This window comes from Rhyacophila brunnea, unplaced genomic scaffold (assembly GCF_057557595.1).
Source record: "Rhyacophila brunnea isolate RB1 unplaced genomic scaffold, BYU_Rbru_1.0 scaffold_5, whole genome shotgun sequence".
Taxonomy (NCBI): Eukaryota; Metazoa; Arthropoda; class Insecta; order Trichoptera; family Rhyacophilidae; genus Rhyacophila; species Rhyacophila brunnea.
The window spans coordinates 9,151,029-9,178,683 of record NW_028233170.1 but is presented as its reverse complement, the minus strand read 5'-3'; positions in this window follow the sequence as shown (position 1 = coordinate 9,178,683).

Genomic DNA, 27,655 nt, shown 5'->3' with positions numbered 1-27,655 from the left:
TCGGCTTTTCGACATTTTGATGCACCATTATCACAAACTAAGATTATATGAGGTAATATTAGGTTGGGGTAGATTAGATTAGGCTAGGTTATGTATAGTAGGTTAGGTTTGGTTTGGTCTAAAAAGAAAGTTTTAAAATCCCATGGACACCTCTGCGGCACATTTACCAATTTAAAAATAGGTTTCAAAAAAGTTCAGGCCAGAGTCATAACATATGTTTGCGGCATTATACGGCTAGCGAGAAGGTCTTTTCTCATCGAGAATTGACCGTAATACATTATATGGAAGGGATCACGCACACTTTAGTGCACGCCAACCAAGGTCTTGGGAAGTTGCTCCTGGGACACTTTCGGTACAAATTTGAACAGTGCCTATCTTTCATTACGCCACGGTATACGCCTGCATAACTAACGGGCGTGGAGACGTGGCGGGTGGTGGACGGAAAAGCAAGTCATAACACAAACAGTTTTTTCTATTTTTATTATGATTACTTATGTGTTTTTCTTTTTTAACCATTTTCAATAACTCTCCATCAAACAAATCAAACGCTTATCTAAGAGAAAATGTTTTTACTCAGAGATGCATTGTTTAGCCGTAACTTCATATTAAATAAAGATCTTGTGATCTATCTCTAGCTAATTCTCACGCGATATATTATTATTTTGACACACGACTTACAGACACACAAACTTATCTGTAGAATGGCCGAAAATGGAACTACAAACTACTATAGGACGCCATTTTGAAAATTTCATTCGAATGTCAGATTTTGTCCAGTTACGAGTCTTGATTGAGTAGTTTTCGACAGTGACTCCTCCATCCCATTCTTCAGATAAGTTTGTAGGTCTGTAATTGTTTATTTTGATATTTAGATTTATAAAATATATGGATATTGTCCGGCGGAAAAGATGTATGTCGAACCTTTAATTGACAAATTTCTGTTAAGATAACCTACGCATATATCATGGAGTTCATGTCATCCTTCCTGCTTTCGTGTTTCCTTTCCAGATTTGTCATTTTTTGATTACCTATACTTATTTGTTTACGACTTACGTTTTCTTCTGTTCCAGAAATATCAAAAGCCGTAAATCGCTGTACAACACGAAAATTGCGAGGTAAACAGAATTAAAACGCATAATTATAATATTCGCAATGTTACTTAATACTCTGTTATCTTGGGTTCAATTAATTATATTAATGATTTATAATGGTTTGTAATGAATAAATAAATAAAAAAAGAAATGTTGTTATTGAAGAGAAATTTGTTTATTTTGTTAAATCTTGTTTTACAGTATAATAATGTATGGTTTCACATTTATGTGAGGTTATTCTCTACGTAGCTCAACAGGATGTTTGGCCGGCCCACCTACCTATCGCTGAGGTTAAGGGCAGTGTGATGCTCTAAGTACTGTTTCCTAAATTATACACGGCATCATTTAACTACATCAATCATCATATCACTTCAAATTGCAACGCTCAACCACATATTTAAAATATTTAATGTCCCTGAAACAAAGTTAAATTAAACTAATTACCATTAGAAAAAAATGTGGTGTATGGTAATCTCACTTAGCTGGTTGACTGTCGATTATAAAGGTATAAAACACAAACATGTTATTGATATCGTTTGAAGTTTTACGTTTAATTCAATGACAAAGTATTTTTTTTTTTGTACCATAGACATCGATTTTCTCGGCTTCGTTAATTTTAGTGTTTGTTTCGGAGTTGCCAACGTGTCACTCGCGAATAAAATGAGTCCTTAAGTGCTTGGCAAGAGTGAATGCGTGGGCAGCGGTGCGTGAAACTCAAACGTATAACCGTGTGTGAAATGCAAAAAAAAGACATTGTCTACAAACATTTCACATACGGTTATACGTTTGAGTTGCGCACGCCGCCACCGCCCCGCCGCCCGCTAGAGCACTGTGTTGCAGTACTTAGTGTCATATCATGTGGCTTCCAGCATGCATCTATCCCATGATGACGTAGAATGGCTGATACTGACTTATCGTGTCATGCCACATGAATTGATTGTTAGGAATTCGCCACCCTGCACCTTAACACAATGTCAGCAAGATTTTACAAAAAGCTTCAAGGGTTCCACTAAGTAAAAAAGCTTGGGAATCAGTGGTCTAGAATATCGGCTTTGAACCATCGTTCAAAACAACATTATAATAAAAATGTTTCCAATATATTCCTCTAGTATGTTTTTCATTCAAGGCTGAGAATTTTTCAGCCTACCCTCGTATCTCGAAAAATGTAAATAAATGTATGCAATTTATACAAAAATGCACACTCTCCCATTAAAGCATTTCATTGCGAGGCAAATAAACCTTTTCCCTTCGGGTCCAAAGCATTTCAGGCAGCATTTGTTAGTGGCGTTCCTAATAACTTTATATGAAGGTCCGTCGAAATAAAGTTAGATAAATAAAACAGGGGCGTGCGGAAAAGGACTAATTAAAATGGACATTGAGAGGTAGTTAGGCTTTGAGTCACGAAGTGAGTAAATATCGCCTAATGAAAATTTTCTCACACGTTCTGCCTTGCATTTCAGAGCGAATCTACGGGACTGCTCCAATTACAACAGAGAAAAATTAACTCTAATAAAAAAACGTCTACCTACTCAATTTTCCTGCTGCTATATGGAAATTTAAATATATTTGTGTGAGTCATGGTGCTGTGGATGAAGAAGTCGAGATATGGTGGTTGCTCCAATGGATGGAGGAACGAGTTTTATTTGCAGCGTAAACAGTCGGTACAAGAGAGTACATTACAATAGGTATGTTACAATACTTATGAAACTGTTTCGAGGTCCGAGTCTCGGTAGAATGAGATGTTATTAAATTTATTGACGTACTCACAATCAAAAGAATATTTAGGAAATAATTATTATAATTGAGTCAGCTTCTCTATATGGAGTTTACGTCATTGGATATGGCTGACTATGTGTAAAAACGGATATTGCGGAAATTATAATTGCAGTAAGCTATTTACTAAGTTTTCCATAATTGAGCACTACGGGAAAAGGATATTAAGGAATAATTTGCGGTCAGTTATTTAATATCGCTGATCAATATGCTGACACAGATTGAGCTGTTTATCCCCATATATTCAATTAACTTTACATCATTGGTTTTCATTGGTATGCATTTATTACGTATATTATTTTTTTATTCGATAAATTACAGACAAGATTTAGTAATGTCAGATTAATATTTTTGAAAATGTATATTTAGAAAAACTTCAGAAAACATATTATTTTGTTTTTAAATGCTAGCAAAAAAATTGTAGACCCGATGTAAAAATGGGGACTCGAACCTTACATCTTTCAATTTCCGGGTGAGTGATCTGTCGTTTTCTATTGTTATTTATTAAGCTGTCGGTTCACCTATGAATTCAACGAATTTTATTTAATATTTATGGCGTTGGAGATGTTTCAAACCTTACCATGGTAAAGCGACCAGCTTTGTCATTAAATCAATGGTATTAATAAAACAATATACGTATAGGTAACACCAGTCATTAGCCAAATTTCCTTAGGACGTCTTTACACTTTTTGAATAATTATTATTTTATTATATTTTTATTCGATACCTAATACAAATAAAATTTAAGTATGTATGTTAAGGTCTTAATATTTAAAATACATAATTTTGAAAAATCTCTCTTTACAAACCTTCGATGTTAAATCCGAGTGACTTACGTATTTCAAAATTGTCGTCTAATCTTTTTAGCACGGTTGTAATAACCAAAGTATTTTTTTCTAAATTTTCTAAAATTTTCAGTGGGATAATCTAGCAAGTATGGCCAGCAAATCATTCGCAAAGCATTTTTTTCATAATTTTTCACAACATCGCATTGTACATTATAGCTCTGTGCATGGATTGAGCGTTTTTTATTAAATTTAAAACTGCAACAAAGAAATACGACAATAAGTAACATGATTTGTACAGTCAATACTATCAATAGTTACGAAAGGTAATGTAGGCCAAATATCTACAATTAATTAATCATAAATAAATCATTCTAATTATTATACCTTTGTAAATTATTCTGTCATCAGAATTAATAAAATTACATAATTATACTGATGTAATACTATACCTATGCAATGTTTGCTCATTTAAATGATTGTAGCTCAGTAATCACAAAACACTTAAAATGATACTTTGTACGGTCACGCAGGGACAGTTTTCCAACCGCTTAGCTGGGTGGGATTTTCACCGCTTTTAATTAAACACATTCATTTCAATACAAGCGACCGGGCAGAACTTGCGAGTTGTAGTCGCCCGGTCGACATGACGTCATATGACATCATTGTGACGTACTATCGGAGTGATAATAGCATTCGAGAAAATAACGCTGGTCAGACAGCGGCGTTATTCATTGTCACCATACACATATAGGTGTTTCATCATAATCATATCTATGGTGAGCACTGTGCGCTGGGCGGCATGCCTCGAGCGTGTATTGGCTGACGTCACAATTACGTCATGTCGTCTGGTGACACACGAGTCGATAGTTAGGAAATCGCGGTGCTGGGGCAGAACTTGCGAGTTGTAGTCGCCCGGTCGACATGACGTCATATGACATCATTGTGACGTACTACCGGAGTGATAATAGCATTCGAGAAAATAACGCTGGTCAAACAGCGGCGTTATTCATTGTCCCCATACACAAATAGGTGTTTCAGCATAATAATATCTATGGTGAGCCGTGTGCGTTGGATGGCTTGCCTCGAGCGTGTATTGGCTGACGTCACAATTACGTCATGTCGTCTGGTGACACACGAGTCGATAGTTAGGAAATCGCGGTGCTGCGGCAGAACTTGCGAGTTGTAGTCGCCCGGTCGACATGACGTCATATGACATCATTGTGACGTACTACCGGAGTGATAATAGCATTCGAGAAAATAACGCTACTAAAATAGTGGCGTTATCCATTGTCCCCATACACAAATAGGTGTTTCAGCATAATAATATCTATGGTGAGCCGTGTGCGTTGGACGGCTTGCCTCGAGCGTGTATTGGCTGACGTCACAATTATGTCATGTCGTCGGGTGACTTCATATCGCTAGTTAGAACATAGGGCTGCAGATAGCTAAGTCACCGCTACGGTTTTTAAAACGGAACATACTCTATTTTGAAAACAGATTAGATCCAGAATTAAACAGTTTCAAAAATTACTAAGCAGCATTTCACGCGATGAAATAAAAGGTACCGGGTTACCGGCCACTGATCGCCTCTAAATTTTGGAAACTACACTTGAACGTGTAAACTCGGTTGATCTGAATTGCGCAAAACATAAACACTTTGACACTGATCACGCATAAGATAATGGTAGGACGTAACCGGTAAAGCTTACGCCTCCCGACACGTTCCAACCGACATCCGCTTACTCAAAACGTTCGTCAGGACATGCTCAATATAAACGTATCTAGGACGATTTGGCACCGGGACAACTGGACGCCACGGAATTCGAAAATAAATATACGTTAGGTACTTATAGGTACTTTAAAAAAATATTTTATATTATTATTTATATTTAAATTTAAATGATTATATGAGTCGCTTAGAATCATAACTCACATATTCCAAAAATCAAGTTTTGAGATAATCGCTAAAAACCAACAGAGCACTATTTTTTGTAATTAGAACAGTATTGAACTTCCTTGAATATTAATGAGTGAGAGAGTCGAATAACTTTTTTTTTTTTTTTTAAATATATATACCTAATACTCCTAACTTCCAGACATACAGCTTACTATGAGAAATAGAGCTCTCCGATTGGTTAGGAAGGCGTTGGTGACAAAACTCTATTCTTTGAAATATGCGAGATATTACACCAACAATGAACTTTGTCAACGATTTTCACATGGTTTAAATTGACTTTTAATACTCAACTATTTTTCGATATATAGATTAATTCATTTAGAACCACTTGGCATATTTAACTAAAAAACGACAAAATTGCAATATGTGAGTTATGACTCCAAGCGACTCATATTATGATGTATTAGTTGGTGAGAATGTAAATATGCAGACGTAAATAATGATTTAATCGTGCATATGTTTAAGTTCCAACGAAAAAAGAGTTTTAAAAAGAGAGTATATAAAGCCTTAGGCATGGTAATTCTCAATCCGCAATAAGAATACATTATTAAGTACAATGAATTAAAACTACAAAATAGTAGATAGAAACTGATTAAAATACCTCGTTTACGTTCTGTATACGTGTCTACGACAGTGCGGCGTCCAATTGTCCGGAGTCCAGTCGTCCCATTCCCTTACAAACCCATGGTTCTATTTGATGGCGTACGAATGGCTACATAACCATTTCAGTTATCTTCACACTTTAATCAGTTATTTATTTGATTTTGATTTTTTAAAAGTTTATTTAAAATATAAAGGACTTTTTGATAGCGATCAGCGGTATTTTAACCGAGCTTTCGTGCACTCTAGATTTTAAACTGTCAAACAAACGCTGACAAACGAATAGCCGCTAAATGAAAAAAGCCGTACGTGCCAGAACCAGACTATAACAGCGCAAAGTTTACTTATTTAAATGCTTTCATCGCAGGGATTTAAGATACATATTATAATATACTGGTTTAAAATATATAATTTCAATTTTTGTTCATTCATAATGCGAATGAGGTAAGTAGCCCGATAGGTAACATATTTTACTGCAAAAAGCCGACCACAACAACAATTCCATGTTGGCCATGACAATTAATAGTTGACTGATCCTTTGAAGTTTCAATAAAATAGACATAAATTCTAATGGATTTAAGTTTTGTACTATTCTATTTGAGTTGTTTTTTTGCGACCTGGGTTTCGTCTTACGGCATCTTCAGGCACTATGCGCACTTGCCAATGGTAAATACACACTGACAACGAATAAATTTTATTCTCGCTTGTATATAATAAATTAATATAATAAAGCGAGTAAAAACATTATTACCTACCTACTAAGTAAATTATCAAACATAAAAATAAAATAAAACAAATTACGAATAGTTGAAGTGTTTGTAAAAACGTCTACCTAATAGATAATTTTAATACCTACTCAATAATAATACATTCAATTTGCGTATAAACCATCGTTATTGGGAAACAATGTCACTAGATAACTTAATGTAATTCTTCTTCAACGTCCACGGTGGCCGCGCGGCTTAAGCGTTGGACTATCACGCCGTGGGTCCCAGGTTCGAATCCTGGGTCTGGCAAGTACACATATTGTTTTACAATTTGTGTATGAGTCAGGGTATGGACCTAATAGGTTGAGCAAGTGGCTGACATCCATTTCTCATAAAAAAACAAAATCTGTTAATACAAACCTCTACTCTGCGGAGGCCCATATGATCCTATTAGGATCGGACATGGCCGAAAAAAAATAGCATACGTACTCACTAATAATAAACAACAGTGGATAGTAATAACCAATAACCGGTAAACTGAATTTCCCTCGGTCATAATTAAATAGACATACTAATTAGTTCTGCTTTAAGGTATGGCAATATTTTTTGAGATATATTACAACTTCATTGTCTAGATTTAGTAAAAATAAATATAATAGCAGTGGGATTTCAGAGAAATGTATGGGTACTTTTTTTAATGTACATTTATTACGGATTACAATACCGAATGAAAATATAAATATCGGTATTTTCTATTAAAGACCGGTATTCGTAATATATATTATGGAAAAAAACAGAAGTATCTACCAATAAACATAGGTATAAAAATATATTCAAAATATTAATATTTTATTTAAAAATATGTAAAAGTACGATGTTATGCTAGAGACACTGATGTTTATACTTTTAAAATATTTTATATTAATTAAGTAGGTACTTAGTACATTTTGTTTCCACTTTCAATTTAGAATATTAATACACCAACACTTTATGTCGCTAGCTTAGTAGTGTGGTTATTAAAGATTACAGTTAAAAGTAAGTGTCTGATTATTAATAATGTTTTCGGGATGGGTAACACAATAATCAAAAGTAAATTAAAGACGGATTAAAGCACTAGTTTATATTATATACTTCTTGTTTTGTTTACAATTCTATTACTAGAGTATGTATCATTATTACCTTTTTTTTAATTAATACGGAGAGAGTCGACGCGAGTTTCATAAAAACGTTATTCTTAGATTTTTTTTGTACGATGCCAGACGTGTGTTCTTGGCTATTGAAATTTTCCGACTTCTCCCGATTGAGGGCTATTGACGACTTTACCGCCCGCCTGAGCGACCGTTGGCGAAGTCCCTATTTTATTTTATTTTTTCTATCACGCGACAACGCTTACGACTCTCTCAGTAAAATTTACATGTTCACATTGCATTCCAGAACATTTTCTTAGTATTTTTAAGCCTTACGAATATTACATATGTGTCGCTGAGTTTCAAAATCCGCTATAACACTTTTTTGAAATAATTAAGATATATATATCGTTGGATTCGTTATTAAAATCTCTACGTTAAAATTTTATTGCCTCTTTCAAAAGCCGCTACGATTAACTGTTATGTATGAAACAAAATCAATGTTTCTATCAAATCCCGCTATAACACTACTGAACCATTCAAAAATCTTTTTAGTTCAAAAAGTTTTTGTTGATTTTCTCAACATAATGAAAAAGTGTTATAGCGGGTTTTGAAACTCAGCGACACATATATTATAAAGATTCCTTATTCTAATATCGAGTAAATATATTATTATGTATTATCATTCATGTTATTCATTTACCCCACACAATCAATCACATATACTTTGCAAATTATGTCTAACATTTTATTATTTAAATAGATAAAATTCGTGTTGATTTTACATAGAATCATCATTTTAACTAATCAAGGAATTTGGGCATACTGTTCGTTTACCCAAGTGACTATTTAAGATTAGGTAGCATGCTTAGGCCGTTCAAATGTTGTAGAGTGGACATCACTAGAAGACCAACGTCCCAGGAGTGTATCAATATAATATTGGTATTGTCTGATTTTTAAAACCGGTATTTCGGTATCTAAAAATACTGGGATACCGATTTTGAAATACCGGTATTGCAATCCCTAATTATAAGTAGTGGAGTAGTAAGTATAAGCTTAAGTAGACGCTTTTAATATGTTACTTGGATTTTCTCTATCTTTCCAATAAGCTTTTTTCTTATGTATATTATATTATGTATGTGTGTATGTATGCCTCAACAGAATAGGCCTAGAAAAAAGACCTGAACGTAGTAATTACTGATATGTACCAAACCGAATGGTAAAGAATTTGTTTTTTTGTTTCTAATATTCGGTAATCTTGGACTAATCCTTAAGTAAAGTCTATCGGAAAAGTTTCTAAGTAGCCTTCATACGAACATATTTGCGGTACTTAACGTAAGCTGCGATCGGTTCTATTTTTCGATTGATCGTGACAATTTACAGGGAGAGCGTACTCAAATGTAGTCGACTAAAATCAAATCAGTAGTCAAACTCCAATTAAATATTAAAGTTAGGTACATAATTATTAGATATCTAAATATATATTTTCCGTCCATGTCGGCTGAGTGGTTACCGCGTTGGTTTATAATATCGATGATCCCGGTTTCGAATCCCGGTCTGGAAAAATTCACATCTTATTTTTCAATTTATTTTTGGACCATTTTTTGGAGATGCATTCGTAGATACCTCGCATTTACTACCAAGGTTTTACTCTACGTACTTCTTAATGCTAAGTCAAAGGAACTTTGTGTCGGCTGAGAAAAAATCTTTATACTTTACCCGTGGGAAAAGAATTAATGTCGCATATGACTGATCTTCTAAGCATACTTATCCTTACTTATGACTACAATCACTAGATCTGAAAGGCATGAATCATTGTTATAATATGTCACCATATATTATTTTGATTCTTTTTTTTTTTACATCAATACAGAACTTAAAATAGCTTCCGGCTTCGTTTGCCATGGTCCCCGGAAGGTCTTGAATGTCCGCACCTGCCAACTGTAATAAAAGGTTCAGGTCGTGCCGCTCTATAGGTTGATCTAGTCAGGGGTTCTTAATAACCGCGTGCCCGCGGGCGCATGTGTACCCGCGGAGTCATTTTCGTGCGCCCCCGACAAAGTATTAAATAACGGAAAAAATATTTATTGAAATCGCAACAAAATAACCCTTTTTTGAGATTTGAGATTAAAAAAATTTCATTTTAAAAGGTCAAACAATCGAACAATTAGATAACCATCATTGGCTGATGGACTTGGCTTTTTTTTACTGTTATTTGTGAACAGTTCAAATCTTGAACTTCAGGGAAAAAATAAAGATATACCAGAAATATGTGAAATATAAATGCCTTCAAAGCTAAAATACAGTTTTGGATACCAAGTAAATATTTTTTCGAAAAATTTTCTTGTACATTTTCCAAGGATGAAAAATTTGATTGGTGAAAATATTTTTGACGCTTCTAGAGCAATTTGAAAATTGATTCCAGCAATTTTTCATTATCGAACCGATGGCTACATTTTTTTAAATCCATAATTCCTAATCCTAATTCCATAGCGGAAATTCTTCAAGTAGACACACCAAAAATTTAAGAAGAAATTTTAGATATTCAAAATGACATTATCTTAAAATCGAACGTTTTTAAGACAATGTTTTGACGAATTTTTAGATATCCGATGTGGGCACTCCCACTATACACCCGCTACCGCAAAAAGGTTAATACTTTGGACGCGGAAGACGCACACGGTGCGTAATGACCAGGCGGCCGATCGATGTAATTAATGTGCATTTTAAAGGGGGCAATTAAAATCTCATTATCTCTTCAGCAGCGAAAGCGTTAAGTACCCCTAATACTAGATTCTAGTGGCATATATCAGCTGTTTCTCGTTAAAAAAAATGTCTATATTATGATCTTAGATCGAACTTAGTATAAAAATTAACTCTTTTAATAATCAATTACCTAAGTACTTAATACGAAATATGAAAGACATTTAAAAAAATGTGTCACCAAACCATTAATTAGAATTTGATTCAAGACTTAATATTAGAAATGGTGAGAACAACTATTTTTTTTCTCCGAGCTACCCGTGAAACTTTTCCCTTCGTAACGACCAATTCATTAATATGACAAGAGCATTTTTTCGCCGCCAAAACTAGATTGGCGCTCATTTTATTATGTTTGTTGGCCAAACTGATGGAAACTGTCATTAGTCATTACTGCCTGTAGGTTGGGATGACGGAAACAAATTAGCCAATGGCGATTCTTGATAATATCCGGTGATTTTACGCGGTATGTCAATTAGGAATCTTTTTTCCAACCTTACAATAGTATTTGACTTCCCTGCTACCGATCTCATTATTCAAAGAAGGGCCGCCATCTTACATATTATAATTCGTCGATGCTTAGATGCCATTCATCGACTGAAACCGTATGAGGTATAGAAACGTGTGCCATACTAAACTTATGATTTCTGTTCATGAAAATATATATTTTGTGGTTCCATCTATATTGTATTCTAGAGGCACGCAAGGCGTTCCCTTATATAGGTGTATTATAATGCACCATTAAGAAAACCACGTGCTTACCGGAGTGATGCCCATCAGCCGTTGGAAAAAAATACCTTAAAATTAACTTCACTTCTTAATCTATAATATAGATTATACTCGTATATTATAAATATACACTGACCATTGGTCGAGCGGTAACGCGTCAGGCCTAAAATGTCGTGTGTCCCGGGTCTGGCAAATTCACGTTTCGTTTTTCTATTAGTGTTACCAGAGTATGGACCTAATAGCAATTGGCTAACATAACTTTCTTGTCAAAACAAAAATCTGCTAATTCAACTTCCACTCTGTAAATACCCATATAATCTTCTTATTGCTTAATTACATTGGCAGACGCGCAGACCCAACCCGATCTAACGATCTACGTCGACCGTCGTCGCCAACGTTTTTATACTATTTGCAATTACACGCGACGATTCAATCGCGTTGTCCTTACTTTTGATTGGTTAAAATAAACATAGTGTTGCTATTATTAAAAATATAGGTTGACCGAAAACTAGATATTTCTTAGATTGGTGGCTACACTGAACGCATTCCCGCGCAATTTTACGTCAAAAAAACTGAGCTGTCAGCTGTTAAACCTAGCGAGCATATGTTAAAATTTACGCGGCCGTTTGACATTTATAGAAAGTTTGTATACTTATTGTTAATTTACATCATGCATAACTGGGCGAGCTTGAATCTCCAAACCAATTGAGTAATTCGAATATCGAAATCGAATAATCCAAAGATTAATTTATTGTAGCGAGTATGGCTAGGTATATTTCAACTGGCTCAGGCGGTCAGGACTCGCCGTAAACGAAAACACTGGGTCAAAAGTTGGCTAACTGAAGAACAGCGTGATCGCCATTGAATATAGCGGGTTTACGTTCCACACTATATCTTTGGCGTGTATTAATTCGACGAGGACTGTGTCCTCGGTGATACTCCATATATATTTTTTGAGTTTTCGCCATCTTGTAGTTGTTCAGTTGAAATCGACCAGTAGAATGAAATGAACGACCGTTTGCATGACTCGCGAGCAGGCGCATATTTGGCTATTTTCGTACGCTTTCGGCAATCTTCGCTTGATAATGAATGGATCGCACGACGGAATAATAGAAAATTTTCCACTTTCGTCCCGATCGCTCACGATCCTTGAAAACCATAGAGAATAGAGTTTGACAGTCATGGCAGACGATCGGGCCAGACGCAATCTGCCAATAGAATTTGGGCTTTAGGATCGGACAAGATTTTAATAAATAATTACAAGATAAAAAGAACTTTTTATATACAACGTTTTTAAATTTCCTGTTGAATTATTATGCACAATATGCTCAAATTTGTACTTGATATGAAGTAAATAAAAAACCAACAAACAAACAAATATAGAATACTGAAATGTCATTTTGATTTCCATAGTAACGCACGTGTATATTAATAATTTAGTTGCAAGGACCACCTACTTAGCAACCAATAAGAATGGATTGGATTACGGATTTCTTCCGAAATAACTTTTTATACAAAACAGAATTACCTGAAAATGAATTCAATTCTTCATAAATATTTATAAAAGTATTAAAAAAAATGCATTGGCATCGTGTTCTGATATATTACAAAAGTTTCAAATGTCTAGCTAGTCGGGAAGTTAGTTAAAAGTCGATTGCAATATTTGTACTGGATAAACAACCACCGGACAAATAAGAATACGAGCTAATAAAAACGTTGTAAAAATACTCTGATACCGTATCCTGATAGGCAGCTGCCATGTACCTCACAATTTTAATACCCTCAATTTTCAACTCTATCAACATATATTACTTGTCCGCAACGCACACAACATTTTTTTTACATAATATGCAGGGGTAATTTTGTACTTTAAGCTTGAAACATGCTTTTGAGACTTTAAGTGTAGCAGACAAAGACAAATTATTATAGTGTACCTGCCTACTGAAAAGAATTTAAAAAATGCTGAGCTTATGACTTACGAACGATTAAATACCATGAATAAAAATATCATTTTTTTCTTTCCGTATAGTTTTGAATATTGAAGAGGAAGCCTCAAAAATACCGGTTGGCTTGGGCCTCACATTTTCTTTGAAAAGCTACATACACCAGTGGCGAAAGCTTCTAAAGACTTTCCTTTTAAAAATGAAAATTTAAATTTAAACAATATTTATAACAGAAATTGCTTACTCTTCAAACAAAAACTATTTAATTTTGTCACTGATTTTTTAATGGTATCTAATTCGTATGTCATTATCATTATTTTGTATACAAATATTCATGAATACTAATGTCGTATTACTATTATTATATCCTTACCCCTATAAGTATGACAATTACTTTAAGTAACCCATTGCTTATCTCCCTCCAACAAGCATCCCTCTTCGCTGATACGCTGATATAAAATTCGATACTCATATTTCAATAAGGAAACAACTGAAAATGTTAAGGTTTTAAGTTAATAATGCCATTCGACGTAGAAAAGTTTTATATTTATAATTCAGCAAAAAAAGAGTCAAAAATTTCGTCAATGCGTCATAAAATCGAATAACCCTCTCCGAGATTAATCATTAATTCAATTATATACTGAAATTTCTACGTTAATTCCTTATTAAATTCTAAAATTTCATTGTGCGTTGCTGAATTCCACTAAACTAAATTTAAAAAAACGTACATTTTCTTCATAATCAAGGCTTTAAAATTAAAATAACAATTTCTGCAAAAATTTCAAACGCCATTATTTTGGCACAAAATTTTTTGAGTTGTTTCCACAGTGACTTACTATGGTATCAATATATATATATAAACCAATTGCGAAAGTGACAATATGCCATTTTACATGAGACCAATTTGAAAAAAGAGCTTTTATTGATTTTGTCATTTTATATTCCCAACCAAAGTACTCGTAACTATGTATAACTTCGTCGAGGAATAACTCTTTCTAACGGAATTTTAGAAAGCTAAAGATGATATTCTTAAAATATATCTCATTAAATAACTTATTTTTACCAATGCGTCCTTTGCTGCCCTTTAGATTATTGATATTAATTTATTAGTTTATTATTATATTTTATTACTTACGCCTACTTTAACTAAGAAGAAAAAAAGTTAAATATAACTTTCTCAATATTATCATAAAGATAACTTATAATTTTATAATAATATTATCCAAATGGCGACGAATATTGACCCACCTACATGTTGCTCCAAGAATCCTTACAAAAAAGCTTCTACAATATTCATATAAGTAAGTCGAACATATATTTTTTTAAGAACCACGTGTCACGATAACATTCCCAGGAAAGAAAAATGTCAGACCTAATGGGTCAAAAGAAACATTAAAAGTAAAAGCGAGGAGATTTATTTCCTCGTAAGATATATGAATGCTCGCTGAAAACCGAGGAAACACGTTCAAACTCTTTAAATGTTTTTCATCATAGCGTTCAGTGGATACTCCTGTCCAGGAAACGCAACTAGTGGGGGAATGTTGTGATATGACTCGCATAATGTGCTGGTTTTTCGTGTAGGATATTTTTTATTATATTGGCCAATGACATTATTAATGGACAACGCACTCAATACAGTAGCTAGCAAGTAAATTCACGCACATTTGCACATGTATAGGTAGACGTCACGCAATTTCCATTATGCGATATCACGCATCGGGAATTTATAGCAATATCACCTTTATTGTAATGGCGTTAGATTAGCGTTTCTAGTATCAATGTTCATTTGAGCGAACCCGTTCGAACCGAACCGTTCGGCAGACCCGTCAAAATTCATCGGGAATTTATAGCAATATCACCTTTAATGTAATGGCGTTAGAACAGATTATGCCATTCGGCAGACCCGACAAAAAAGTGAGTGTCATTTTTATTCCCAGATGCTTCGTCCATATTAATGTCATTGATATTGGCAGACATCATTTTTCTTTTTTGGGAAAGGAACATAATATTTCTAATGTTGTTTCTTAAAAATTTTGCTTCGAATAGAATATATTTTAATTAATTTTACTTTAACATTAAAAATTTGGGATTCCTTTTGAATTACCGAGTATTATATTGTAAAATGAGACTTTTCAATTAAAATATGTTTGGATAATTTATACAAAATTAAAACAATGAATTGTTTAAATGCATGGATTTATTTGGAAAATTAAAATTAGATTGTCAATCTTTTCATCGTAGTAGTTATATAAAAATCAGTGCGCCGGGCCTCTAACCTTTCATAGGGCAAAGGTCGAAAACGGTTTATTTATCGACCACCTCAGTTATGAGCTATAAGTCATACACTAAATATGGAAATATCAACCTTAGTGCGACAAGACGTTGTCGATAACGTTCTCTGGTTACGAAATAAACCATATAATATGAAGTGTACGTCAATCGCTCGCAAAACACTATTTCAACGATTGGTCGATGTATCGGCCATTGCGCGTTTGCGGTCGCGACTCGACGAATTCGCGAGTGACACTTTGCAAGTCATTTTGTTCCCTTTTATATTATGTGTTGTAAAAAAAGGTATGTACATAAGTATTTAATATGCATTTATTTGGAATACTTGTTTCATCATTCTATTGCCAAGCGGGAAGTACATAACCTCAAATTTGCAATTCGCACGGCTAACTTCTAGAATTATTTTAAACATAAAAAAGCGGCTTACGCAGCTGTGTATAGTTATATTTTATTGTGAATATAGTCTATCATAAATATATTTTATTTTTATATATAAATATCCGCGAAGATATGGTGTTTTTTTTGTTAGTTGTGACATCAATTGAATGCTAAAGTACAAAATTATTATCAATATCGCAACTTTCATGGGTTTGTATTGTATTATATTTGACTGTAAAAGTAACATCATCATCAGCTGGGGTCTATCCGCTGCTGGATGAAGCCTTCCCCCACCATACTCCATTTTTCTCGGTCATTTCGTAATATGGTAATGTTGTAGGTCGGTAGGTACTGTTACGATAATATGTTTTATTTTTGTTTCAGTTCATGAGTAAATCTAAGAAAAAGAGCTGTCAATGTGCTTATTGTAGTATGGCTAGAGAGCCAAAACGCATAAGTACCTATCTTATTTTTGTAAGCAATGTAACGTACCGCTTTGCAAACTATGTAAAAAGTATTACGTAAATGGGTGTAAAAAAATAAAAATTGAATTGTAAGTTTTCTTATGATTAAATAAATAATATGTACAACCATTATTTATTTGTTTTATTTGAAAAAAATATATCAAAAAAACTGGTTGGGCACCTGAATAAAAAAAACCATCATAAATTAAATAATCATAAAAAGATATTAAATATCTGATGCAAAATGATAGATATCGGTTTGAAATAAAGAAAAAAATGCTTTGCCCTATAAAGGGCTAAGTCAATAAACGTGCAACTACTGCGAGTTTATTATGGTTCTCACGCATGTGATTACGATAAGTAGAGTATTATGCTTCATAATTTTGCACTCCGGCTCTAGGATGAAAATGATTTAAAATATATATATATTTTTTTTACATATATTATTATCTATTTATTTATTTATCTATTACTACGTCATATTACTACATTTAATCTAATTTTATGCGAGGTAATCAGACAAAGAGGCGTAATAGTGTAGGAAACAGCGCAAAAAATGAAAGTTATAAAACGTATACTCTACACACTGATTGAACACTTTTCGTTTTGGGCACTATGGGAGATCATCCTTGAATACATCATTCAGACGGGAAAATAGTAAATGTGATGATATCATAGAATCCTGGATGATAGAGCCTGGTATAAAACGAAGGCGTGAAAATAATGATAAAAACTACTTCTTTCTTCTTCGTTCACCCTGTCACGACCCATCGTGGGGCATAGGGCAAGCACGAGTTCGCGCCACTTCCCTCGATCCATTGCCAACTCTTGCACCTCCAACCATTCCAGACGTGCAGCGCGTATATCTCTTATAAGTACCCTACTTCTTTTATTTACCAAAGGAATGAAGAATTACTGTTAAGTTAGTTAACTAGCCAGATATTTAACATCTTAAGTTGGCATTTCCGATTTCCTAACTCAAACAATGTTGCCAAATTTTAATATTTATTGTGCTAATTAGAATAAAATTGTGCTAGTAAGAATTTTTCAACTAAATATTAATACCAATATGTGTTTTATTGATTGTTTTATCTACTCATAGCCATAGATATTTTTTAGAATCTGCTCCGTCATAAAAAAATGGATACAAATTGGACTGCCAAGTTATTTACCTCAAAACTCTCTCGGCAGCTTCAATAAATATCTAATGATGTTCGATTATAGCGGTGGTGGAGTTAAATTTTTAAAACTTTGAGACACGAGTAACCAACTTCGATGAAATTATTTAAAAAAAATCGGTGTGTGTACTTATGTACGCGCGTTAGAAGTTATACTTCTTTGGCGTAACAAAACAAAAATAAAACTTGTGATAAACTATATTCTTCGACTAGCGCTTAATTATCTTGTTAAATTACACACTCAAGAAAAAGGACCGCTTATTGGAACGCCGTTGGTTTATTTCTATACACTTTAACTTATATTACTAAATTATATACTTATTCATCGTTGTTTTTATTTCTAAAGTAACAACTGCCACTATTACGTTTAATAGTTTGTTTACGTAAGGAATTGCAAATTGCCGACAATAATAAATTCGCTGCCTAGTAACGGAACAATTCTAAACTATAATATTATACTGTATAATCGTCACTATTGCAGTATCATTCTGTGGTGTAATTGTTGTGCGTTCGGCTGATAACCGAAAAATCGTTGGTTCGAATCCAATCGAGTGTGTTTTTTTGTGTGAAAATATAAATTATGTGTTACATGTCACATGCCAAAAATACACTCTGATCTGATTTTCCAAACGCGCCTAAAGAAGTATAATTTAAAAAATGAAAAATGTCTCAAACCATACCTACACCAGTGTGTATTTTTCTAGGCTGCACATTTTTTGCCTCCCTTCGTTTAAAAATATTTTAAATTCAGAACGAATAGCAACCCACCTATTTAAATTAAATTGCAGCATGTAATCAAAGATTAATTCAAAGCAAACGTTTGACGTAATGATGTACGATGTTATTATGCATGAAGAGCTAATATCCAACCCCCTAAAGAAATTTCAACGCTGACTATATTGCATTGTGTACATTGCGAATTGCCTTACATTACGTTTCTTTATTTAGGTAGTAGCTACGAGCGTATTTTTGACGATTCTTAAATATACTTGACTGGGGAAAAAAATCTTTTAAAAATACACTCCTTATATCGAAATAATTGACAATTGCATTTATATAGGTAATATTATAAATAATAGGCATTTCTATGAGGTTAAATGTTCTTTTTATTCCAAAGATAACTATAGGTAAATTGTACCGATTGTTAATAATTTATGTTAATAAATGATTTAAAAAAATAGAAGGCAGTACTTAAAGTATGGAAACATGTATTAATCATACATTATAGCGCCTGTACATATTATATTGCATGGATTTACAGGCAGCAATAGTGCGTATCATAAACTATAGTGACAATAACACTATTTACACGTAAAAGTGCTGACTGTCTCTCCAATCTCATTCTTCAAGAGTAAGCGAGACGCACTGTTGTCATTTTATGGTACTTTTTGACAGGTAGTGAAAATCGGTTAACCTTAAAATGGGCATAGTTCGTTTTTGAAGCTATAGTTCTTTTGGGGCGTTTGGTAGAGAGTGAAATTGAGAGCTGCGCGCGCACACCGTTACGAAAGTGCGCGACAGTATGAAGTTAGCTGCGAATCAGTCAGCTGTATTTACAAACTCAAGTTTGATGGTAGAATGGTTCCGTTGCGTAGGCAACGAATTTATTATGGTCGGCCATTTGTAATACCTTACGTAAACAAACGATTAAATGTCAGAGTGAGTTTTCTTGAGTGTGTAATTTAACAAAATAATTAAGAGCTAGTCGAAGAATCTAGGTTATCACAAGTTTTGTTCTGTTACGCCAAAGAAGTATAACTTCTAACGCGCGTACATAAGTACACCCACCGATTTTTTTTGCCAGCAGGTTTGCTGCTATCGTTCTAATGCGCAGGCGCAGATCTAAAAAATCCCTACTGTCCCATGAAAATTCAGAAGCTTCCAAACTTAATTCATGCATGCAAGCTTGCAACTGCAGGATAATACATGTTTACCCATAGATTTTCTTGTTGTGGCCGCGATAATACTTAATGTCAAGAGTAAATTCATGCACATGTAAACGGAGTATTAGTATTAAAATAAAAACACTGCAGCTAATATTTTCAATGTTCCTATACGGTGTTGAAATCTGGACTTTCAAAGAATCCAATCGGAAGACAATCGACGAATCGTTAGAGATGTGGTGCTGGCGGAGAATGTTCCGCATTCTATGGACGACCAGGCGTACAAATATCTCTGTACTGGAAGAGCTGGACATCAAATAACGTCTTTCAGTCAACTGCAAGAGACGCGTTATCCAATTCTTCGGCCACGTGGTAAAAAGAGATCCGAGCAGCCCGGAGAGAAGAGTGATCTCTGGTGGCGTTGAAGCCGTATGAATCGACATCTACAACCAATAATTTGGAACAGTTATTGCAATTACATTACGGTGCATTTACACATATTTTCTATCCGTTACAAAAAAATATGGCAATTTATATTATAAAAAAAAAGCTGTTTTAATACTTCAATTTCAATTTCAATTTTCAATTTATTTATTTTTACATATTGTGGACATTACAAATTATAAGTTTAAGACGTTCACAACATGACATAAAAAAGAGATAGATAATATGTTATTAAACAGTAGAAATATGTACATACAAAAATATTAATTATATAGGTACATGGAAATACACCGGATGAGTTAAGCAGACCCTATTTTAAAAATTTATAAAATAACGTCCACCTATACTCATCCTCACGTAGGTGGAATATATCAACACCCGAAGCAATTTCGTTGAACATAGTTATCGCCCTCCCAATTGGCATTACCAGTGGCAGGTTGGTTCTGCAACTTATTTGTTTACGGGCTGGTTTAAAGGTGATATTTGGATTCCAGATCTAGGAGGAGGGGCGGTTTAACAGTATGTCAGATACCGACCTTTTATGATGTTGATGATGACTCGCGCGGTATGGTTTGTTGGGTTACCCGGTGCGCGGCACTTGACGGTACAATGTTAATGGATGATATAATATGAGGTTGATGAATTATGAGAGCCGATATCACGGCTTGCCAGGTATTCAGAAGTATCGCTGGGACGACGATCACACTATATCAGGGGTCGGCAAACTCTTGAACCAAAAGAGCCAAATATGAGTGGCACAACGGTTAAAAAAAATTCGAGAGCCATACGTATATTTTTATAAATATGATTTATTTAAATGAATTAATTACATTTTATAATCGTTTATTTATTAAGTGAAGAAGATTTCCCGAATAAAACTAACGTAAATACTTAATAGTATATGTTTTTATTGTTGACATTATAAATATAATTTTTACAGAATTTAAATGACATACAATTTTTACGCATTTCTTAAAACTAATGTGAACAATGACCTTCCTTGCATTTCTTTGGAGAGTGTCTATGTTTGGCATGTAACTTGTAGTTTTTAATTTCAGCCGCGACTCCAAACATTTCTCATGTTCATGTTAGAAAATGTTTTAGAGCGCCCCACTTGTGTTGCGAAATTAAATTGCATTTTTCTCTCTCCAAATCCTCAAATTTGGTGTCAAGACCTACAAATTTTGAGTTCCATAACTATTTGCTTGTTAAATCCACCAATAAAATTGTATTTCAAAAGTGCTCGTGTCAATATCAAATGGAGAAAAATTTGATTTGTCGACTTTTGCAATGGGCATATTTAAAACAACAACAATCATACCTTTTTGCATCAACCATCAAGGAGAAAAATTAGGCTCGCGATAGTCATTATATAATACGAGTATATTAAGTGTACAAATCAATGACAAAAAATAAAAATTGTGAATTTTGCAAAAGTTTTTGTAAAAATTGGGAAAATGGCAAAGAGCCGCACGCCAATACCCAAAGACCCACATTCGGCTCGCGAGCCGCGGTTTGCCGACCCCTGCACTATATCAAGCTGACCCGGCCGTGGCTCACGAACAACTTCTGAATCAGTATGTATTATAATTGAATTAATCAATAAACTGTGGTTTAACGGTAACAGACTAACACGCACACGTATTGGGCTAACTGTTGAATCACTCTGTAATAACGCGGTGTGGCAACACGTACCCGTCCGTTCTTTTGAGCTGACTTTTGAATCACTCTACGGCGTCGTTCGTATCGTATCAGATATAATAGCTCGATAGCTTTAATAAGCCTACACGCTCGGCTGTTTTGGAGTAACTAAATGTACATTGCAGTCACGGTCTACTCCTGACCCGTAATTGCTCGTCGTCTAGTCTTGTGACAATAATAAATAAGTGGATTTGAGAAGGTGGGGAATAAGGATGACGGCCATCACAATCGGCCCAACCACGGGCAGATGTATGTTGGTCTCAACTATAATTAAAACATGGTAGAAAAGAATACCAGAATATTTTTTTACAAGTATAATGTGTGTAGAGGTTACTGTGTTGGCAACTTTTCCTCTTGTACTGTATATCCTGATTAAATTTATTCAAGTAGCAAATCATTGGTGGTGGATATAAAATAAAATAGAAATATTTTTTTAAAACTAACAAGCTATAATCAAGGGACGCTTCTGCGAGCATAAATTATCAAGACGCGATAATCATAGAAGTATAATAGTTTCGATGGACTATAAATTACGTAGTGGATATAACGCTCTAGTTAATTTTTCATATATTCCGAGTGTAATTTTTTCGCTTTGTAAAACTCGAACACAGACTGGAGATTACAATTTCACACCTCACCGCTTAATGCAGTAGCGTTCTTTAAAAAAATAATATTACGTAATATTTAAAAATTCGGTATAACTAAAGTTTGCCAAAAGTGCACGTGAAACATAAAAATGTGTTACATGATGCTGTATATCGTGCGGTCAATATATTTGATAATATTATTAATTAAATACCTGAAATAATTAACGCCCTATAAAACTACGAAAGACGAAGTACGTGTCACTAATTAAATCAATTACTCTTTACTGGAGTTTGTAATTGACTCGTAATTTTGAATACATTGAAATATTTTGCGATCTAAATTTTAAGTAGATTATGTACTATATTATTAGCCATTCAATATATCGATATATTATGTATATTATGATACACAATCCCGTACAATATTTATAATAAAAAATTAGGTACTTTCCGTAAAAAGGTTATAGACATACCTATTCTGTCAAAAATCTATAAAAACACCGTTATTTCAATTTAGATAGATATACAGTTGGATTTATAACAATTGTTGTCTTTAAAACTGTCCAATAACATTTAATTATTTTCATACACTTTTTTTATTTATTTACGTAGACAAATAATTTATTATTCTGTCACTTTCGTCTGTATTTTCCATGTTTATTACGGCAGAATAAAACTTCTAAGGAATGACTCTGACAGCCTTAACTTCATGGCATTTGAATTTTCATACACTTTGGCCACATATACGTCAATGGTTCAATGCTTAAAAAAATGAGGGAAAATATTTTTCTACAATGTTGACCAGATGTAAATTAATTAATACGTGGTATATACCAATAATTTCTCTTACTTTTGTTTTAAGGTTGTGAGTGTAAGGTTAAAATAATAACAGTCAAATGTAATTAAACGTATATTCAAACTATGTAATGATTCACATTTTATATTTTTCTGATGAAAGAATTTATTTGTATTGAATTGTATTGTATATTTGTATAGAATAATGCTTTCTGTGGGATTTTGAATGAATACGTACTATTTTGTTCGAAATCCTTGAAATATTTGTGGTAGACCCCGTGAGCCCATTGTTTATATATTATGCTGAACGAATTCAACTGAGTGATTTGAATCAGCGACGCCAAGGTCTTGTCCAGTTGGCGCGATTTGACTCGCGCGTAAAAACTCGCGCGCACTCCAGGTATATGTGACCTCATTGAGCCGTCCATGTACTCGCGAAATTTGTCGTGCTACAGCCGCAAGCTTACGCCAAACTCTAGAGTACGCGCATATTACGGGTGAGTCATGTTACTATAGAGTATAGGCGACAATAATTATTGCCGATAGTTGCAACAATTATTTAATTATTGTTACCTCTCATGGTCAATACTATCAAGTATAGTAAACTCACACACATGAAACGCGTTATATGGACGCAGCCCACATTTGGTACTCGAGCGTAAAGCGCGGTAAGACACGGAGCGCCTGGACAAGGCTTAACCTGCCTTCCGTTGCACCATGTGATATCATTACTAGTAGGGTTCCACCCTCACCCCTACTTCCCACCAGACCCATTTCTGTTTTCAATATCGAAGACGACAGCGTGCACTAAAGCAATGTTAAAAAGTAGATCGACGACACTCATGTTTTTTTTACATTTCTAGCTAGAGACTGTCCATGAGGAATGTAATAAGTAACGGTTTCAGCGCATCTATTTTATAGGCCGCTATCGACAGCTATCGAGGGTAGTTTTGTGTCGAATTATTAGCACTTTAAGTTAGTTGCAAATGTTACAATAAGTGCTATGTTTTAACAACACCTCTCTTGAGAGTAGAGCGAGATAGCCAGTTTGACTGTTTAAACGGCTTAATTAAGGCTAAACTTATTGTAACAATAATTATAACTAGCTGAGCCAGCTGTGAAGTATGCATAGATGGCGCCATAGTTTTCCCTTCGGGATGAGTTTTTTATTCACGTCAGACAGTTTGACATTTCGCTGAAGTGTCATTTTTACGAAATGCAAATCGTCACTGCCAATATAAATTTGGACTAATATGCGTAGTGTATTCAGGAGTCTGGCTTTTACAATATCGTCTAACACCGCCTTAAGCTGCTATGCCTAGCAGAACAGCTGGCAATCGTCGATTGCTACCACTGACATTTGGTTGACAGCAGTTGATTGATCCTGGTTAATGATGATGATGATAACGATATGAATATGTAGATAAATATAATATCACCGATTTTGATAAATACAGCAATTCAAATGACATAAAGGAGTAGAATCAGGCTAGGGAGGTCTTTATCCAGCAGTGGATTGGTTCAGGTATATTATGATAATGACAATATGAATATGGAGATAAATATAATATCACCGATTTTGATAAATACAGCAATTCAAATGACAGAAAGGAATAGAATCAGGCTAGGGAGGCCTTTATCCAGCAGTGGATTGATCCTGGTTAATAATGATGATGATAACGATATGAATATGTAGATAAATATAATATCAGCGATTTTGATAAATACAGCAATTCAAATGACAGAAAGGAATAGAATCAGGCTAGGGAACCCTTCATCCAGCAGTGGATTGATCCTGGTTAATGATGATGATGATAACGATATGAATATGTAGATAAATATAATATCACCGATTTTGATAAATACAGCAATTCAAATGACATAAAGGAGTAGAATCAGGCTAGGGAGGTCTTTATCCAGCAGTGGATTGGTTCAGGTATATTATGATAATGACAATATGAATATGGAGATAAATATAATATCACCGATTTTGATAAATACAGCAATTCAAATGACAGAAAGGAATAGAATCAGGCTAGGGAGGCCTTTATCCAGCAGTGGATTGATCCTGGTTAATGATGATGATGATAACGATATGAATATGTAGATAAATATAATATCAGCGATTTTGATAAATACAGCAATTCAAATGACAGAAAGGAATAGAATCAGGCTAGGGAACCCTTCATCCAGCAGTGGATTGATCCTGGTTAATGATGATGATGATAACGATATGAATATGTAGATAAATATAATATCACCGATTTTGATAAATACAGCAATTCAAATGACATAAAGGATTAGAATCAGGCTAGGGAGGCCTTTATCTAGCAGTGGATTGGTTCAGGTCGACGTTGATAAGGATGATAGAAATAGGTATAATATCACAAATTCGTTTAACCGCTAGTAGTAGAATCAGGTGGGGGAACCCTTTATCCAGCAGTGGATTGATCCTGGTTAATGATGATGATGATAACGATATAGATATGTAGGAAAATATAATATCACCGATTTTGATAAATACAGCAATTCAAATGACAGAAAGGAGTAGAATCAGGCTAGGGAAGCCTTTATCCAGCAGTGGATTGGTTCAGGTCTATGATGATTTAAATGTATATTATAACACCAATTATTGTTGAATACCTTTTAAATATTTTTGGATTATATGAGCTAATTAAATGTATATAAGTTTCATTGGTTCAAAAAAATTATCATACAACAGCCGTACAAAAAAAAAGTAACGTTATCAAATTTTGAATTATTATTCTTATGTTAATCGTGAAAATGCGAAACATGCCCGCGGATAGAATGAAATAAACAGTTTTAAATGTTATTGTTTATTTGAATAATTATAGTTATCTATAGGTACTTGCGATAAATGTGAGTTATTATATAGTGCTGTGCATTTTTAAATCATTATGAGACTTAAATAATATCACCTGTCGTTTTTTACATAAACAACTACCTAAGAATGACGGATGGTAGTTTTTAAAAGTGATTTTTTTGTGACTGTTGAGTTTTATAAAATTGTGCTCGCTTCGAATTATAGCCACTCGAATGCATCCGATAAGTAAATTGAAATAATGTAGTTTAGTATACATAGCGTGATAAATACGTAGTATCAAAAGACTTTCTTTCCGTCAGAGGTGTAGAAACTTAACTTAAAACAAAGAACTTAATTCATAAAAATTTAAATAAATCAGTTCTAATATGTTTATCGGTAAATCTTATTATGATTAGTTTGTGAAAATTGATTGTATATATCGGTTAAAACGCATTTTAAATTTAAAGCGGCCATCTTTGGTGAGTTGGTTTGAGTGTTGCAAACATTGTGAAAAAATAAATTCCCGACATAATCAGTTGTCAATAAAGTCGCGTGTCACTGGAAAATGTATCGGGAAATGAACAAAAATCACCGAATTCGAATGGAATCAAATCATGCGGCTGTCAACTATGGAAAACCCATTTTAAACGATCCGAGAACCGATTATTTTTTTGAACCCATCGGACATGACGAATAAGGCACACAATCGCTCGCCAAAACCCGGGAAAGCTGTAGGATAATAATATATAGGAGATACTTCGATACAAACATATAAAAAACTACCCTCGATTGCTGCCGATAGCAGTCTTGTATATAGATTAGATGATTCTTAGTATTAACATCGAGCCGGATTTCAAGTACCCGGGTACACTAGAATCGGCGAATTGTTATATTATAGATGTAGATTTAACTTTTGTGTATTTTTAGTAGATTTATTATTACAACGTTTTTATTAGCTCGTATTCTTGTTTGTCACGTGATTGTTTGTCCAGTACAAATCTTGCAATTGATTTTTAACTAATTTCCCGACTAGCTAGACATTTGAAACTTTTAGAATATATCAGAACACGATGCCAATGCATTATTTTTATACTTTTAGCCATCTTTAAGCAGAATTGAATTAATTTTCAGTTAATTCTGTTTTGTATGGAAAGTTATTTCAGAAAAATCCGTAAAAAGTAAAAGACTATTATTGGTTGCTAAGGGGGTTGTAATAGCAACTAAATTATTAATATATTCGTGCGTTACTATGGAAACCAAAATGAAATATCAAAATGACATTTTAGTATTCTATATTTGCTTGTTTGTTATTTACTTCTTATTAAGTACAAGTTCATGAAAATTTAAATTTAAAAACGTTGTATATAAAAAGTTTTTTTTATCTTGTTATTATTTATGTTATAATATGTAACTTACTTAGTTACTAACCACTATATTTGTTCCCTAACAGAGATATTATATGCATACATACAAAATCCAATTAAAGTAAATATACTTAGTAAAAAGATTCTTACCTTTCTTATGATTCACTTTGTAGTATCCTCCCATAAAAAAAATACATCACGCTACTGTTTTATTGTACGAATGAAAATGATTATTCGCATGTGTTTGCATACAGAGTAAGAGGGGGTAAGGAG